The sequence below is a fragment of the Nansenia antarctica genome, assembly GCF_963989245.1.
Source record: "Nansenia antarctica genome assembly, chromosome: 6".
Lineage (NCBI taxonomy): Eukaryota > Metazoa > Chordata > Actinopteri > Argentiniformes > Microstomatidae > Nansenia > Nansenia antarctica.
Genome location: NC_137676.1, coordinates 60345342 through 60360173, shown reverse-complemented (window position 1 = coordinate 60360173; position 14832 = coordinate 60345342). Strand labels below are relative to the sequence as shown.

General features: G+C 45.6%; 2 pseudogenes across 2 annotated transcripts in view; one reads left to right on the top strand and one right to left on the bottom strand.

Annotated features, from left to right (window-relative positions):
• Positions 1-1891: 1891 nt before the first annotated feature.
• On the bottom strand, positions 1892-9117 carry LOC308160778 (protein NLRC3-like; annotated as a pseudogene). Its single transcript has 5 exons — positions 8838-9117; positions 6173-7919; positions 3249-3422; positions 2902-3057; positions 1892-2480 (listed from the first exon to the last, which is right to left on the bottom strand). The product of its transcript is annotated as a protein NLRC3-like (transcript).
• A 5228-nt stretch (positions 9118-14345) lies between these two features.
• LOC308160776 (storkhead-box protein 2-like) overlaps positions 14346-14832 on the top strand; it is a 16846-nt pseudogene continuing 16359 nt past the window's right edge. Inside the window, exon 1 of the transcript in view lies at positions 14346-14715. The product of the transcript in view is annotated as a storkhead-box protein 2-like (transcript). The remainder of the gene's footprint in view (positions 14716-14832) is intronic.

Below are 14832 nucleotides of genomic sequence, written 5' to 3'. Positions count from 1 at the left end.
GTTGGCGCAGCCTTTGAAGGAGGATGGAGTGGGACACTGTGTCGAAGGCTGCGCTCAGGTCTAGTAGAACTAGGATGTTGAGGGCACCTGAGTCTGCAGAGGTGAGGAGATCGTTGATTACTTTGACCAGGGCTGTTTCAGTGCTGTGATGTGGGCGGAAGCCAGATTGAAGGGGTTCATACAGTTTGTTGGATTGGAGGTGGGAGTGAAGTTGGGCAGCGACAACGCGCTCTAGGGTTTTGGAAAGGAATGGTAGGTTGGAGATGGGGCGGTAGTTGGAGAGATTGGCTGGGTCAAGAGTGGGCTTTTTGAGAATGGGGGTGACAGCGGCAAGTTTGTAGCATGAGGGAACGTGGCCTTGGGATAGTGACAGATTGAAGAGGGCAGTGAGGTGGGGGATGAGGGCAGGGAGGCAGGCCTTGGTCAGGGTGGTAGGGAGGGGGTCGAGGGAGCAGGTGGTTGTTTTGGAGGCGGTGATGATAGTAGTGATGAGGGAGGAGTCAATAGGGGAGAAAGTAGTGAGAGGAGTAGGGGGAGGGTAGTCAGGAGGGGGGAAGATGACAGCAGGGGGGGCGGGGGTGGTGGAGTTGGAGATGGAGGCAGTCAGTGAGCTATTGATGTGGGAGATCTTGCTGTTGAAGGCGTGGAGAAAGGAGTTGCAGAGGTCAGGGGAGGAAGTTGTGTTGTTGTCCGGGGGTTGGAGTAGTGTCTTGACAGTGGAGAAGAGGGTGCGGGGGTTTCGATTGGAGGTGTTGATGAGGGTGGAGTAGTAGGCAGATTTGGCAGCTCGGAGTGCGTCACGGTAGGAGGAGATATGTTGCTTGTAGACTTCGGCATGGACAGTGAGGTGGGTTCTATTGTGTAGTCGTTCAAGTTGGCGGCCGGTCTGTTTCATGGTGCGTAGTTCAGGGGTGTACCAGGGGGAGGAGGTGGTGAAGGAGACAGTGATGGTTTTCAAGGGGGCCAGTGAGTCAAGGGAGTCAGAGAGAATGGAGTTGAGTAAGGTGGCATAGTCTTCCGGGTTGGTGGGAGTGGAGTCAGTGGGGAGGGCAGAAGATATGGACTGGGATAGAGTGAGTGGGTTGACAGATTTTATGTTACGGAAGGAGATGGTGCGTTTGATGGGGTGGCGCGGTAGGGGCAGGGGGGCAGAGAAGAGGATGCAGTGGTGGTCAGAGAGTGGGAAAGGAAAAGGGTGGGGGTTGGATATGGGTAGGGAGGCAGAGCAGACAAGGTCGAGTGTGTGGCCTTTTACATGGGTGGGGAAGTTGATGTGCTGGGTGAGGTGGAAACAATCAAGGAGAGAGAGGAAATCAGAGGTGAGGTTGGAGTTGGGTTGGTCGACATGGATATTAAAGTCACCGGTGAGTAAGAGACGGGTAGAAAGGGAAGAGGCAATGGTGAGGAGTTCAGAGAGATCAGACAGAAAAGAGGGGTGTGGCTTCGGTGGGCGGTAGAGTAGGAGTGCAGTTATGGAGTTGGGGAGTGAAAAGGCGAGGTATTCGAAGGATGATATGGGTGGGAGGTTGAGGTCCAGTACAGTGACAGTTAGGGTGAGTTTGTGGAGAGCAGCGAGACCACCCCCTCGCTTGGAGAGGCGGGGTTTAGCGATGTAGGTGTAATTAGGGGGGGTGGCCTGGTTGAGTGAGTAGTTGTATAGCCTTGCAAGGAAAGTGTGAATTAGACAAAGGGAAGGAAAAATACTTAAATTTCTTTGGCTCATCTTGGAATTGAGAAAAGTCACAGAACAGCCATTGGAACAATTAATTGTGATCTCACTCATGAGATTGCCCGTTGATTTGTATAACGCTTTTTCCACAGACAAATGTCACAAACGACAAAATAGTGCTAAAAAATAAGTAGAATACAAACAATGTCATCTAACACCAAATCACAGACCCCCGCAAGTAAGTAAGCCGAGGAAAGAAGCTTCCGGGGGACCCAACCTCCTCTGGCTGATCAGGGTCACAGAAGAGCCCACACGCCATAGCCCAAACCCTGGGTAGAGGGGCTCAGTGAACGTGGAGTGGAACGTGTGCAGGAGGGTCAGTGTGTCAGAGTAGACCCTGTAGAAGAACAATGTGCCAGCCGGCCAGTCCAGATACACTCCTATTCTGCGTGAACCAGAGGAGGGGGACACGTATGTCCGTTCTCTTACTATTGTGCCAGGCATTGTAATGGTCATCAGAGCAGTCCAGACGCCAGGATGTCTCATTGTATCCCAACACACAGTCATCACCCTTCCCTCTCCTGCTGATTCCTTTATGTCACTCCTATAGAAGCTGCTCGCCCCCTCCACTCTACCTCCCAGTAGCAGCGCCCAGTCAGACCCTCTGTACACAGCACCTGTGGGCCCTCAAATCTCTCTGGGTCATCAGGATACGGCTGCTCCTCTTCCATACATGTCACCCTTCTGTTGTCCTGAGACAGACAGAGGTTTCTGTGTGCTGTGTTTGGGTCCAGTGTGAGCTCGCAGGCATCTGATTGAGGGGGCCAAAATGATCATCAAATCAATACAATTGAATAAATGACAATATTCAAAATGTGATCTTGTTATGGTAACATTTTTTTTTACGAAATATTACTTATTCATTTAAAATGTTTTACACAGGATTTTAGATTTACATATGAATACAATGCTGGTGCTCTGTTTGAACTCTGCTGTACCCTGATTCTTGAGTAATATCACAGTCCTGTTCTCTACAGCGTTGGTGACTTACATTTGATAGGCTCAGGTTTGAGCCACCACTCTACACCATGGTCCACACTATATCAACCACAGAAGAACCCACAGTGGTTGGATGACACACTCACAATCATGTGGGAAACAGATACTGTGCATTAATCTCTTTGATACATCCAGCCACTTATTCAGCCTTTACCTGAGTGTCTGTAGTTTACAGAGTGGATCTTTCTGTACAGCCGAGAGCAGCACCAGTCCTGGGTCTCCTGGGTGATTGTAGCTGAGATCCAGCTCTCTCAAGTGGGGGGGGGTTAGACCTCAGAGCTGAAGCCAGAGAAGCACAGCCTTCCTCTGAGATTCCACAGAATGACAACCTGGGGAAATAGTGTCACTCCATCTGATATCACAAATCAGATTATTCCTCTCTATTGTACATGTACGGCTTTAAATCCTCTTAATTTAGCAGTTGAAAGGCAAGACAAATTGTATTTAAGTAGAGAACATTCAAACTAGTGCATTATAATGGCCTTAGATACTCATGGTTCTACACCCCAAAAGACCTCACCTCAGTGTCTGTAGTTTACAGTGTGGACTTCTCAGTCCAGCAGAGAGCAGTTTCACCCCCCCGTCACGTAGATCGTTATTACTGAGGTCCAGCTCTCTCAGGTGGGAGGAGACTGAGCTGAGAGCTGAGGCCAACGCTTCACAGCATCTCTCTGTGAGGTGACATCCATTCAGCCTGAATGAGGAATAAAAATAAATACATGTAGCTAAATGATCACTATGGTGCATTATGATAAGAATTCATGATTCAAGCCAATCACAGGCAGGTTTGTAGTCACTCTATTTGTAAGTCTGGTATATTTGCTATCTATTGGGTTAGTGCAGTATTGTGTAGCCCCATCAGGGGATCTAAGGCCAAATTGTTCTGGAATTGAGGAGAGTAACAGTATTCAGAGAGTGCCCCCCACCTCCACACACACACTTAGAAATTCTGCCTTTAATGATAAATATGTGCTGAGCTCCTCAAACTAAAGATGATGTGATTATAAGCTGTACAATAAAGTATTGCTGCATTGTGTGCCTTCCATGCTCCTTCCTTGATAGTGTGAGGGGAGACTGATTTCTCATCTGTCATTCATGGTATTCTTATAATCAATATAGCCAAACAACAATCTATTTTGATCAGTATGACCATGTCATGATGGTTATACTTTGTTCAGTCATACACTGTTCACTGATTCCTTTATGATCAGTATTATGCTTGTTTATGATTTTATGTAGTAACGGTACGAATCAAGACAGTCAGTCAGTCAGGCACCAGTTAAATCTGTCCCCTGGGTTATCTGTTGGTGGGGATGTGCTGAGTTAGCTGCAAAGGACCTAATGGGTGGCCTCATCTTATTGAACTGTGCATGTGTTACCGTCCAAATGTTTTCTCGAAAACACCTTATCTAAGATAGGTAAGATGGTAATGGTATCCTTCATTGATTTTTTTAAATGATAGACTGCTCTTATTCTGGACCTTATCATTCTTCATGTATATTTTTGGAGGGGGAAGTAGTCCTAGGTTACCGTAAATGTGCATACACAGGATTCTGTTCCAAGGTAAAAAAGAAATAAAGGCTTCATAAAGGTGTGCATGCACGGGGTGACGGTCTGGAAGCTGACAAAAGAAAAAGGTGGAATAGAAAAAAGGGGTAGGGCTAGTGTTGTCACAGCAAAGAGTAGAGGAATTGATTGTAAGATCATGTACATTTTTGGTCTCCGTCATTGAGCTTTTGCAGTGCAAGTATCATCGATAATGTGACAGACACATAGGAATGATGTGTCTGCCAACAAGAATAGTCTCAAACCTCACACACAGTGTGGACTTCTCAGTCCAGTGGAGAGCAGCTTCACCCCCCCATCACGTAGATCATTATGACTGAGGTCCAGCTCTCTCAGGTGGGAGGAGTCTGATCTGAGAGCTGAGGCCAATGCTTTACAGCATCTCTCTGTGAGGTGACATCCATTCAGCCTGAATGAGGAATACAAATAATAAATACATGTAGCCAAACGATCACTGTGGTGCAAGAATTTATGAGTGAGACTAAAAGTTGCTCTCAACAGGGGAGAAAGCAACCATGGATACATTTGTAGTCACTGGATTTCTACGTCTGGTATGATGTATTTTCTAGCTATCAGGTTAGAGCAGTATTGTGTAGCCTCATGAGCTGATCTAAGGACAGCTGGGTCAGGATTTGAGAAGGGCAAACATATTCATAGAGTGAAGACAGAGCAGCCCATAATATACACACACACACACACACACACACACACACACACTAGTAATTGATTGGAAGATAATGTACATTGTCTCAATCATTGAGCCTTTCTATATATAGAAGTATAATTAATTATATAGAATGATAATGCAACAGACACATAGGAATTATGTGTCTGACAACAAGAATAGTGTAAGAAGACCTCACCTCAGTGTCTGTAGTTTACAGAGTGGACTCCTCAGTCCAGCAGAGAGCAGCTTCACCCCCCTGTCACGTAGCTCGTTATTACTGAGGTCCAGCTCTCTCAGGTGGCAGGAGTCTGAGCTGAGAGCTGATGTCAATGCTTCACAGCATCTCTCTGTGAGGTGACATCCATTCAGCCTGAATGAGGAATACAAATAAATACATGCAGCCAAAAGATTACTGAGGTGCATTATGATTAGAATGTATGATCCAAGCCAATCCTAGGCAGGTTTGTAGTCACTGTATTGAATTTCAGTTTGGTAAATTTGATTGCTATTGGGTTTTGTAGCCCCATCAGCAGATTGGTCAGGAATTGAGGAAAGCAAAGTTATTCAGAGTGCCCCCCCACCACCATCCACTCACACACACACACACACACACACACACACACACACACACACACACACACACACACACACACACACACACACACACACACACACACACACACACACACACACACACACACACACACACACACACACACAGAGAGATACGCACAATTGTGGCACACATGGTTTTGTTAGAAATAATTATTTCTTGTTTTATTTTTCTCCAAATAAATTTCCTTCAATTAAAGGTTGGATGTTTCTAATTGTTTTCAGTGTGACATTAAGCTAATTAACCAAAAGGTTAATTTTGTACCCATTTTGTACCCTTTTTGCTAATCTTTACCAGGTGTGCCAATAATTATGGAGGGCACTATAATAATTTCAATGAATTAATAACTTTTGACCATGTGGTCAATAACTAAATTTCTTCAGTTTAATCCATAAATCATAATCAGCATGAAGTCACTTTGCCTCTGCATTGTTTGTTTTGTGTACTATAATACAAATTATACATTTTCAATGTAATCAATCAAGGAATGTGTTGTTTTTTGTTTTTTTACTTTTGACCAAGTACTCAATAGTAGTAATTTTGTCTTTCACACCAAGTACTGTTTGTTAGGGTTCGTATTTTTTTCCCATCTACTTACAGTGCCGTCTTAGATGCTTTGACCACTGGCAGCAGCCTCAGAAGGCCCTCTTCTGATCTGGAGTATTTCTTCAGGTCTAACACATCCAGCTCTTCTTCTGAACTCAGCAACACAAAGACCAGAGCTGACCACTGTGCAGGTGAGAGTGAGTCTTCTGAGAGACGTCCTGAGCTCAGGTAGCTTTGGATCTCCTCCACTAGAGAATGGTCATTCAGCTCATTCAGACAGTGGAACAGATTGATGCACCTCTCTGGAGAGGGATTCTCCCTGATCTTCTCCTTGATGTACTTGACTGTTTCCTCATTGGTCTGTGAGCTGCTTCCTCTTTGTGTCAGAAGGCCTCGTAGGAGATTCTGATTGGACTTCAGTGAGAGGCCAAGGAGGAAGCGGAGGAACAGGTCCAGGTGACCATTTTTACTCTGTAAGGCCTTGTCCACTGCACTCTTGTGTAGTTCGATCAACTGTGGGCGTCTCCAAAAGTTTTCCAAATCTTCGAATAACCAGTTACGTTTGGCGAATGGATTTCTGTTGTTGTTGTTGAATGTGAGGAACACAAACAAAGCAGCAAGACACTCCTGGATGCTGAGATGCACAAAGGTGAACACCTTTCTCCGACTGGTCTTCCCCTCCACCTTAAAGATCTGGGTGCATAAACCTGAGTACACTGAGGCGTCTTTGACATCAATGCCACTCTCTCTCAGGTCTTCCTCATAGAAGATCAGATGTCCCTTCTGCAGCTGGCGGAATGCCAACTCTCCAAGCTGAAGAATGATTTTTCCTTCTTCAGTGTTCGTTACATTCATTTTGTCAAACTGAGATTCCAGGAAGTTTATGTACATCTCAGTCAGAGTCTTGGGCATCTCTCTTCTCACTGCTCCACGCAACAGTCTCTCTAGAACACTGGCTGAGAGCCAACAGAACATTGGTATGTGGCACATGATGTGGAGGCTTCTTGATGACTTCACATGGTCGATGACTCTTTTGGCCAGGTCCTCATCTTTGATTCTTGTCCGGAAGTAGTCCTCCTTCTGTTTATCATCAAACCCTCGTATCTCTGTCCATTGGTGGATGTATTTTCCGGGTATCCGATGGGCGGCTGCATGTCGGGAAGTCATCCAGATGAGAGCAGAGGGGAGGAGCACTCCTGTGATGAGGTTTGTGATCAGGACATCCAAAGAGGCCGGCTCTGTCACGTCAGTCAGCTTTCTGTTATTCTCAAAGTCCAGAGGCAGTCGACTCTCGTCCAGGCCATCGAAGATGAAGAGAATTTTGGATTTCTTCCCCAGAGTTGGAATTGTTTCCATAGCAGGGAAGCATCGATGAAGCAGTTTCATCAGACTAGACTCTGCCCCTTTTATATCAGGATTCATGTCGCGAAAAGGTAGTGGAAACATGAAATGGATGTCATGCTTCTGCTTTTCTTCTGCCCAGTCCAGAATAGTCTTCTGCACACAGACACTCTTCCCCACACCAGCGATGCCTAGTGTAAGCAGTTTTTTCTTACTTTCCTGTTTGATAATATCACTGGTCTTGATGGTGTCTCCTGTGACTGGGGATTTGGATTCTATATGTCTGACCTCATGCTCAACACTGGCCCCTCCCCACGCCCCCTTGATCATGTGCAGCTCGGTGTAGATGTCGTTCAAAGAGACTGAATACCCTTCTGCTAACGGCCCATCAAATATAATGGCATACTTGTCCTTAAAAAAGGATTTAAGTTCGTCTTGGACTGCACAATGCTCTGCGCCTGGTAAAAACAATGATACACAGAGTTAATTCTTCTTTGTTATTATCTCTATGTGCGTATTGTCATTATATCCATGATTACTTTTATTATAATCAAATGCATCATTACCATTGGTCCTGTTAATAGGAATTGTATGAGGCATTGTAGGGATGGGCAGGAAGTGCCCCCAAGGTATTGGATTTTGGATTAAATACTTGTATTGTTTTAATCTAGATGTGTCCGTTGTGTAGGGAGGCAGAGACAAACCGAACCACTCTGAGGTCTTGTACGATACCAACATCATTTTATCATTTTGATTGTGGATCTGCCAATGTATTGCTAACATTGCCTTTGATTGTAGAAGCTGTACCATAAGTACCATTAAGACAATGACCCAAAACATGCTGTGTTTCAGGGCCAAAAAGTGGATAGTTTAGTGGCCAAGTCAATCTTCTGATTAAAATCCAATTCAACATCCATTCCATGTCCTGATGGTAAGATTTTACGCAAAAAGACAAAAAACAACTGAATATGGCTGCAGTGCAGGCCTGGCAGGGCATCACCAGAGAATATACACAGTGTCTGGTGGGTCCAATGGGTTGCAGACTTCGGGCAGTTATTGTATGCAAAGGATTGTTGATCAAATACGAAACATCAGTGCTTCATATGGACATTACATGGATCTGTCCCATTACTTCTAATGTCCTGAAAATGGGGGCTTTGTATAAAAAGTGTTGTAAGCCAATATGCACACAAATACCATCATATAACAGCTGAGAACTCTACTACTCTATATGTACAGTGTATACACACACACACACACACACACACACACACACACACACGCAAGAGCATACTTTATGTTATACAACATCCACTTTTCCCCTCTCTTCTAGAAACTAGTCTAACTCTTATCACACACAGGTGAATGGAACTCACCTGTGATATATTCGTCATATTTTCCCTTGATTGTTTCAGCCAGCTGGTTCTGCTTCATCTTCCTCAGGATCTCCAGTGTGATCTTCACAGCCCCGTCATGGCCGTGGATGTCCACCAGCTTATCCACAGTGTTCTCCCTGTCAGCTCCATCCAGCTGGTTCTTTGGGATGTGAGGGAAGCCGTCTCTGCCCTTCAGAGTCAGGTAACATTTAAATGTCTTCAGCTCTGCGTCGACCAGCTCCTCCAGAGTATCCCAGAGCAGCTCAGAGACAGAAGTCATTGTGGATCACTGAGAATACACAAGCAAATGAGCTGTAGGTGTGGAGATGGTTTGGTTTGACCACCCACTGACCAAGTGCTCCATGGCTGAAGGCTGTGTACAATGTTTACAGTCTTGCTTTATAACCTCTGTGCTGTCATCAACTCATTTTGGATCACTGAGAATAACATGAGAGCAGGTGAGCTGTAATGCTGGCTCTCTACCAGCAGGTGAGCTGTAATGCTGGCTCTCTACCAGCAGGTGAACTGTGGTGTTTCTCTTGTGACATGACTTCAGAGAATTGCAGGGCTGACTGTGTGGCATTGAGAATAGTCAATTAAAAGGAAAGGGGACTACAGAGACACAGGGAGATAAAAACTAATTAGATTCAAGTATTTTAGATTCAAGTATTTTAGATTCAAGTATTTTAGGCATTAAAAGTAGGGCTGCATTGGCTGATTTTGCATTTATTTTCATCCTCCTTATTTTAAAGAAATGCAAACAGGACGTAACAATTCACTGCCAAGAACCATCTGTTCTTGCAGAGTAATCACTTTCTTCTGAACATGTTGGTGCGAGAATGTAGGTGTATGACTACTAATAAGGCCATATAGACCGTTTTAAACAGGAAAAGTTGGTTTTCTTCCTCTATAAACAGCAATGAATGGCACCGTTTGAGTTGACTGATTGAGACTAATGCAATGCAGTAAAAGGAATAATTTAGATCAAATGAATTAATAAGAAAGACAAAAATGACCCCAAAACTAAAACCACCATATGTAAAATCAAGGCTAGAAAGGTGTATCAAATCAGCATAACAATCAAAAGTTCCAAATAAAATTAGAAACGTACCCGTTTTCTGACATCCCAACATAAACATTAGGTAAGAAATGCACACTTCAGGATGGAGGTTACAGAATCTGAATCCATCACACATTATTGAGTATTTATGCTCTGACCCTGAACCAGGAAACTCGACAGGGTGTAGGCAGTAAGAAATGGTGAGGGGGTGGGGAGTTTCTACATGGGAATTCACTGAATTGCAGGGCTGACTGTGTGGTATTCTCCTCATGTAGACGACAACAGAAGGACATATCAAACACAATCAGCTTAAAATGTTACAAAAAGTCACACATCAAATTTGAAACGTACCTGTTTGATCTGCCTATCACTCCTCTCTGCAGCCCCCCATCGCTGTGGCGCAGCTCTCGCTCTTCGCTAGGTGCTTTAGTGTCAAGTTCAAGTCTGGTCCTCTGATAACAGTGGATAGTCCTATGTTGCTACATTTTTCCCGCAACTCTCTTGCCTCACAGGGGAACTAAAACCTTCAATCGAGGAATAGAAACTCTGTGGTCAGCTACACTTGACTTCTTCATCTTCAGCTCTGCAGTTAGGGTTGTGACAGGTTGTGTCATGTTCTAGGAGGCTGGTCTCTATTAAACTGGTGTTTTAGAAGTCTACTGGTTTCTCTGGACTAGAGGTGATGAGCTTTTAAAAACAAAGTTAGGAGCTTTATTGAAGACAGAAGAGATGACGATCTAACTGTCGATTCAGGAAGTGTTTCTGATGATTTATTGAGAGATAAAACTACACACACACACACACACACACACACACTCACACACACACACACACACACACACACACACACACACACACACACACACACACACACACACACACACACTTAGCTAATACTTAAGGCTGTAGTTTTGTAGTTTTGATGGAGATTTGAGCTTTTTTGAAGCAAATTATCTGAAATGAAAGCTAGGCTTGGAAATGTGCCTCCAGTTGCTTCTCTTGATATAACATAATATTGTGGTTTTATATGATGTATTTTACCGTGTTGTGTTGTTTATGTGTTGTTGTGTAGTTGTATTGATACTGTGGACTGGACACGGTGCAACTGCAGAAGAGGCCTTGGTCTCTGTGTATTCCTCCTTTAGAAATAAAGGTTAAATAATAATAATAAAAAATAACATCCACTAGAGGGTGCCACTGCACAGGAGGACTGCCTGGTCCATCATTGACTTGTCGTGGTCTGATTCTCTGCCCTTATTCTGAAGTGTAAACTAGTCTTGTAGACCCCTCCCTGACAGCCAAGAACCTTGGAGTGATCCTGTACAACTGAGTACAACTCCTGCAGATTCTTCCTTTACAACATCAGAAGGATACGACCATTCCTCACCAGAGAAGCAGCGCAACTCAACTACTGCAATGTACTCCTGGCTGGGCCCCCCGCCTCCACCATCAGACCTCTGCAGCTCATCCAGGACGCTGCTGCCCATCTGGTGTTCAACCTCCCCAAATACTCTCATGTCACCCCTCTCCTTCGCACCCTGCACTGGCTCCCGATAGCAGCTCGCATCAGATTCAAGACCCTGGTGCTTGCATACCAGGCAGCTAAAGGGACAGCCCCTGCCTACCTGAAGGAAATGCATGGTCACCCCCCAAACTCCAGCCTGTTCACTCCTCTCCTCCACCTCGGCTGGCCGACTGGCCCCACCACCTCTACACCAACACGGCAGTCATGCTGCCCGATCACGTCTCTTCACAACACTGGCTCCCCGCTGGTGGAATGAGCTTCCCACGGCTGTCAGAACGGCAGAGTCACTACCCATCTTCTGTCGTAGACTGAAGACCCATCTCTTCAGGTTACACCTTAACTGCTCCTCTACATCTACTGCCACCCAGCACTGCGTCTCCTGAAGACACCCGCTTTTCCCCTCTATTGTGTCCCCTAAAACCTTCTATTGCCCCCCTTGTACTGTTTCTCTGTTTCTCCAGTATCTATATTAAAAATTAAAAATAAATAAATAAAAATAAAGGCTAGGTTTAGAAGAAGGTGATGGAAGAAGGTTTTTCCTTCTATCAATGGCCTCGGGCCTGAGCTGGATCCTGCTACAATTGGTGGATTGATGATTCACTTTCTTAGTCAAATGTATTGATTATAAAGTCGCTTTGGAATAAGGCGTCTGCTAAATGCCAAAAATGTAAATGTAAATGTAAATGTAGTCTGCTACACCAGTCTTGTACACTAGTCTTGTACACTAGTCTTGAAGAATCCCCCTCGTAGATTTTAATGTAACATAACACCTCCCACTGTATGTGAGTCAGATACGTGTGAATGGGGAAACATTTCTGAGCTTCTCCTGAAGGGAGACCTGACTGTGGTTGTGTTTAGAACCTAGACCGTGATAGGCCATCTCTGACTGTGTTGAGGGAATACCCAAGAGGGAGGAGTCTAGGTCTGCTCCTACAGTGTGTTTTGGGTAGGAAGCGAGTGGACGACAGAGGAGAGGACTCAAGGAATCAAGTTTCTAACAATGAGAACAGGATCTCTGATTCCCCTGCCTCCATGGGAGTTCCCTCCTGACAACGACCAACCTTAAGAGATGCAGGAAGACGTGTGTGTGTGTGTGTGTGTGTGTGTGTGTGTGGGTGTGTGTGTGCGTGTGTGTGTGTGGTGTGTGTGCGGTGTGTGTGTGCGTGTGGGTGTGGGTGTGCGTGTGTGTGGTGTGTGCGTGTGCGTGTGCGTGTGTGATGGAGAGAGATCTACAGGGACACTGACTAACCCTCCAGATAGCGAGTAAATATGTTGCAGCACGAGCGTTCGGTCAGCATTCGATCATGCCCATAGGTTGTCTATAGAGACGTTAAAGATCACTCAACACCAATACCAACAGTAAACTGTTTTATCTGATAGTCTACAGGTCAACATAGGGGTTGGCTTGTCAAACATTTATGATGAATCAATACAATCAGTCAATAGGCAAAGTATTCATTGTATTATTATTAGTTAGTGCTATTAGTGCTATTATGTATTATCTTTGAGTTATGAACAGTTACTGTAACCCCTGTATTACAATGACATGATCACAACGGGACGAAGGACGGGTTCATTGCAATGCATGGAATGGAATCAAACACACGTGTTTGATACCATTCTTCATTCCATTCCATCTGGCTGATCTGTCTGACTACAGAAGATTGAGGCAGGCCTTATAACAGGTTTATAACATATTACAATGGGTTATAACTGATTCAGTGATTGTCATAACCGAATTTTAGGTTTACCTCTATTCACTAGTTGTGAACGCTTTATAAACCCCAAACAGGTTGCCTGGTTAATGTAGGTGTGAGTTCTATTGGTTATTGTAAGGACATTTAGTATGGAGTAGTAAGCGTTCTTATTATCATTAACCGTTATTATTTTTCACCTGTTGTGATTCCCCCCGTAATGACTGCCGTAGACGGCAGCGGTGTTGTGTTTAGAGGGGGTGTGCTGCAGGTGGAATTACGGTAAAGTAGATTGTGCGCGCCTGCCTGCTTTTCCTCCTGGGCTGCCGTTCACCGACCGGGTGTGTGAGCGAGCGCGGCTTTGCTTTCTGAAGAACCGCTTTTACGCGCTACCGGACCGACATGTAGCTGAGCCGGCCTGTCTTCGTTTTGGACCGGGCTTTGGACCGGGCTTTGGACCGGGGCTGGGGATTCAGCATTATCCGTCGCTGCGTGAATTGTGAGCAGCGGTGCGCCCTCCTCCCGGTGGAGGCGGAGGAGAAGGAGAAGCACGGAATGAAGTCATGATGAACGGGGGAACCGATGAAGTCATCGTCTGAGGATGATACGAGAGGGCTCGATGTTCCCAATACTGATTGATCGACGTGAGAATCGAAGCAGCGGCTCTCGTCGTTTTAACGAACTGCGGCCAACTCCATTGATTATCGTAGTAGGACGGTAAAGGAAATATCTGCGACGCTATTATTATTTGTCTTTATTATGTTCCTATGTGACAGATCGTCTGCGGTAGGAGGATCGTGTTTATTCTAAGGCTGCTGCCTAATCAATTGACACGGACGGCATTGGACTGGCGCACCGTGTCGGAACAATGACACCGCCGCTGGACGCGTTCAGGTCCATATCGATGGCGGGGCCGTGGCTTGATTATTGATTATCTGTGTCAGGTGAAACATGCATATTGATATTCTCTACGCTACGATGGAATTGCAGACGGAACGTGCGCCGTCGTCAGGATTCCCGTGGGACGACGACATCCAGGACCGCGTTCAATAATAAAACCCGAGATTTGCAACACCGCGAAGATGCAGGGCTCGTTTTGGAAATGCATCAAGGTGCGTAATAAAACGCTCTGCCGTCGCGCGGAGGATTCGGTGGTCGGTGTGATCATAACGGACAGAGAAACGCTGTTATAATAATAATAATAATAATAATAAAAAAATTAAAAAAGCATGGAGAAGTTCCTGCAGCTCGCGCCGCACTCGCTGGCTATCGTGCTGTCTCGGGTCGGCCAGGAGGAGGAGGAGGAGGAGGTGGAGGAGGAGGAGGCGGCGCCCCCCCCGGTCACGGAGCGGCTCCAGCACCCCCATCAGCACCACCATCACACGGGATACGAGATCTTCGCCGACTTCAAAGCGGTGAACATGCAGAACTTCTGGAACAGGAAGGTGACGGAGGCGGTGGCGGAGACGTTCTTCCTGGGCTGGATCGACGAGCACGTGCTGCTGGTCCAGGGGAAGGAGGACCACCTGGAGGTGCTGCGGGAGGGCTGGTCGCGGCGCGCGCTCAAACCGCCCGCTGGCTTCCACATCAAGTGTATAGGTACTAAATACACACCATAATAATGTTACTAGGATTATGTTATAATAGACATGAAGACAACCGCTGCACTGCACACCACCCGTCAATAAACACAACGTCTACTACACGCCATAGAGA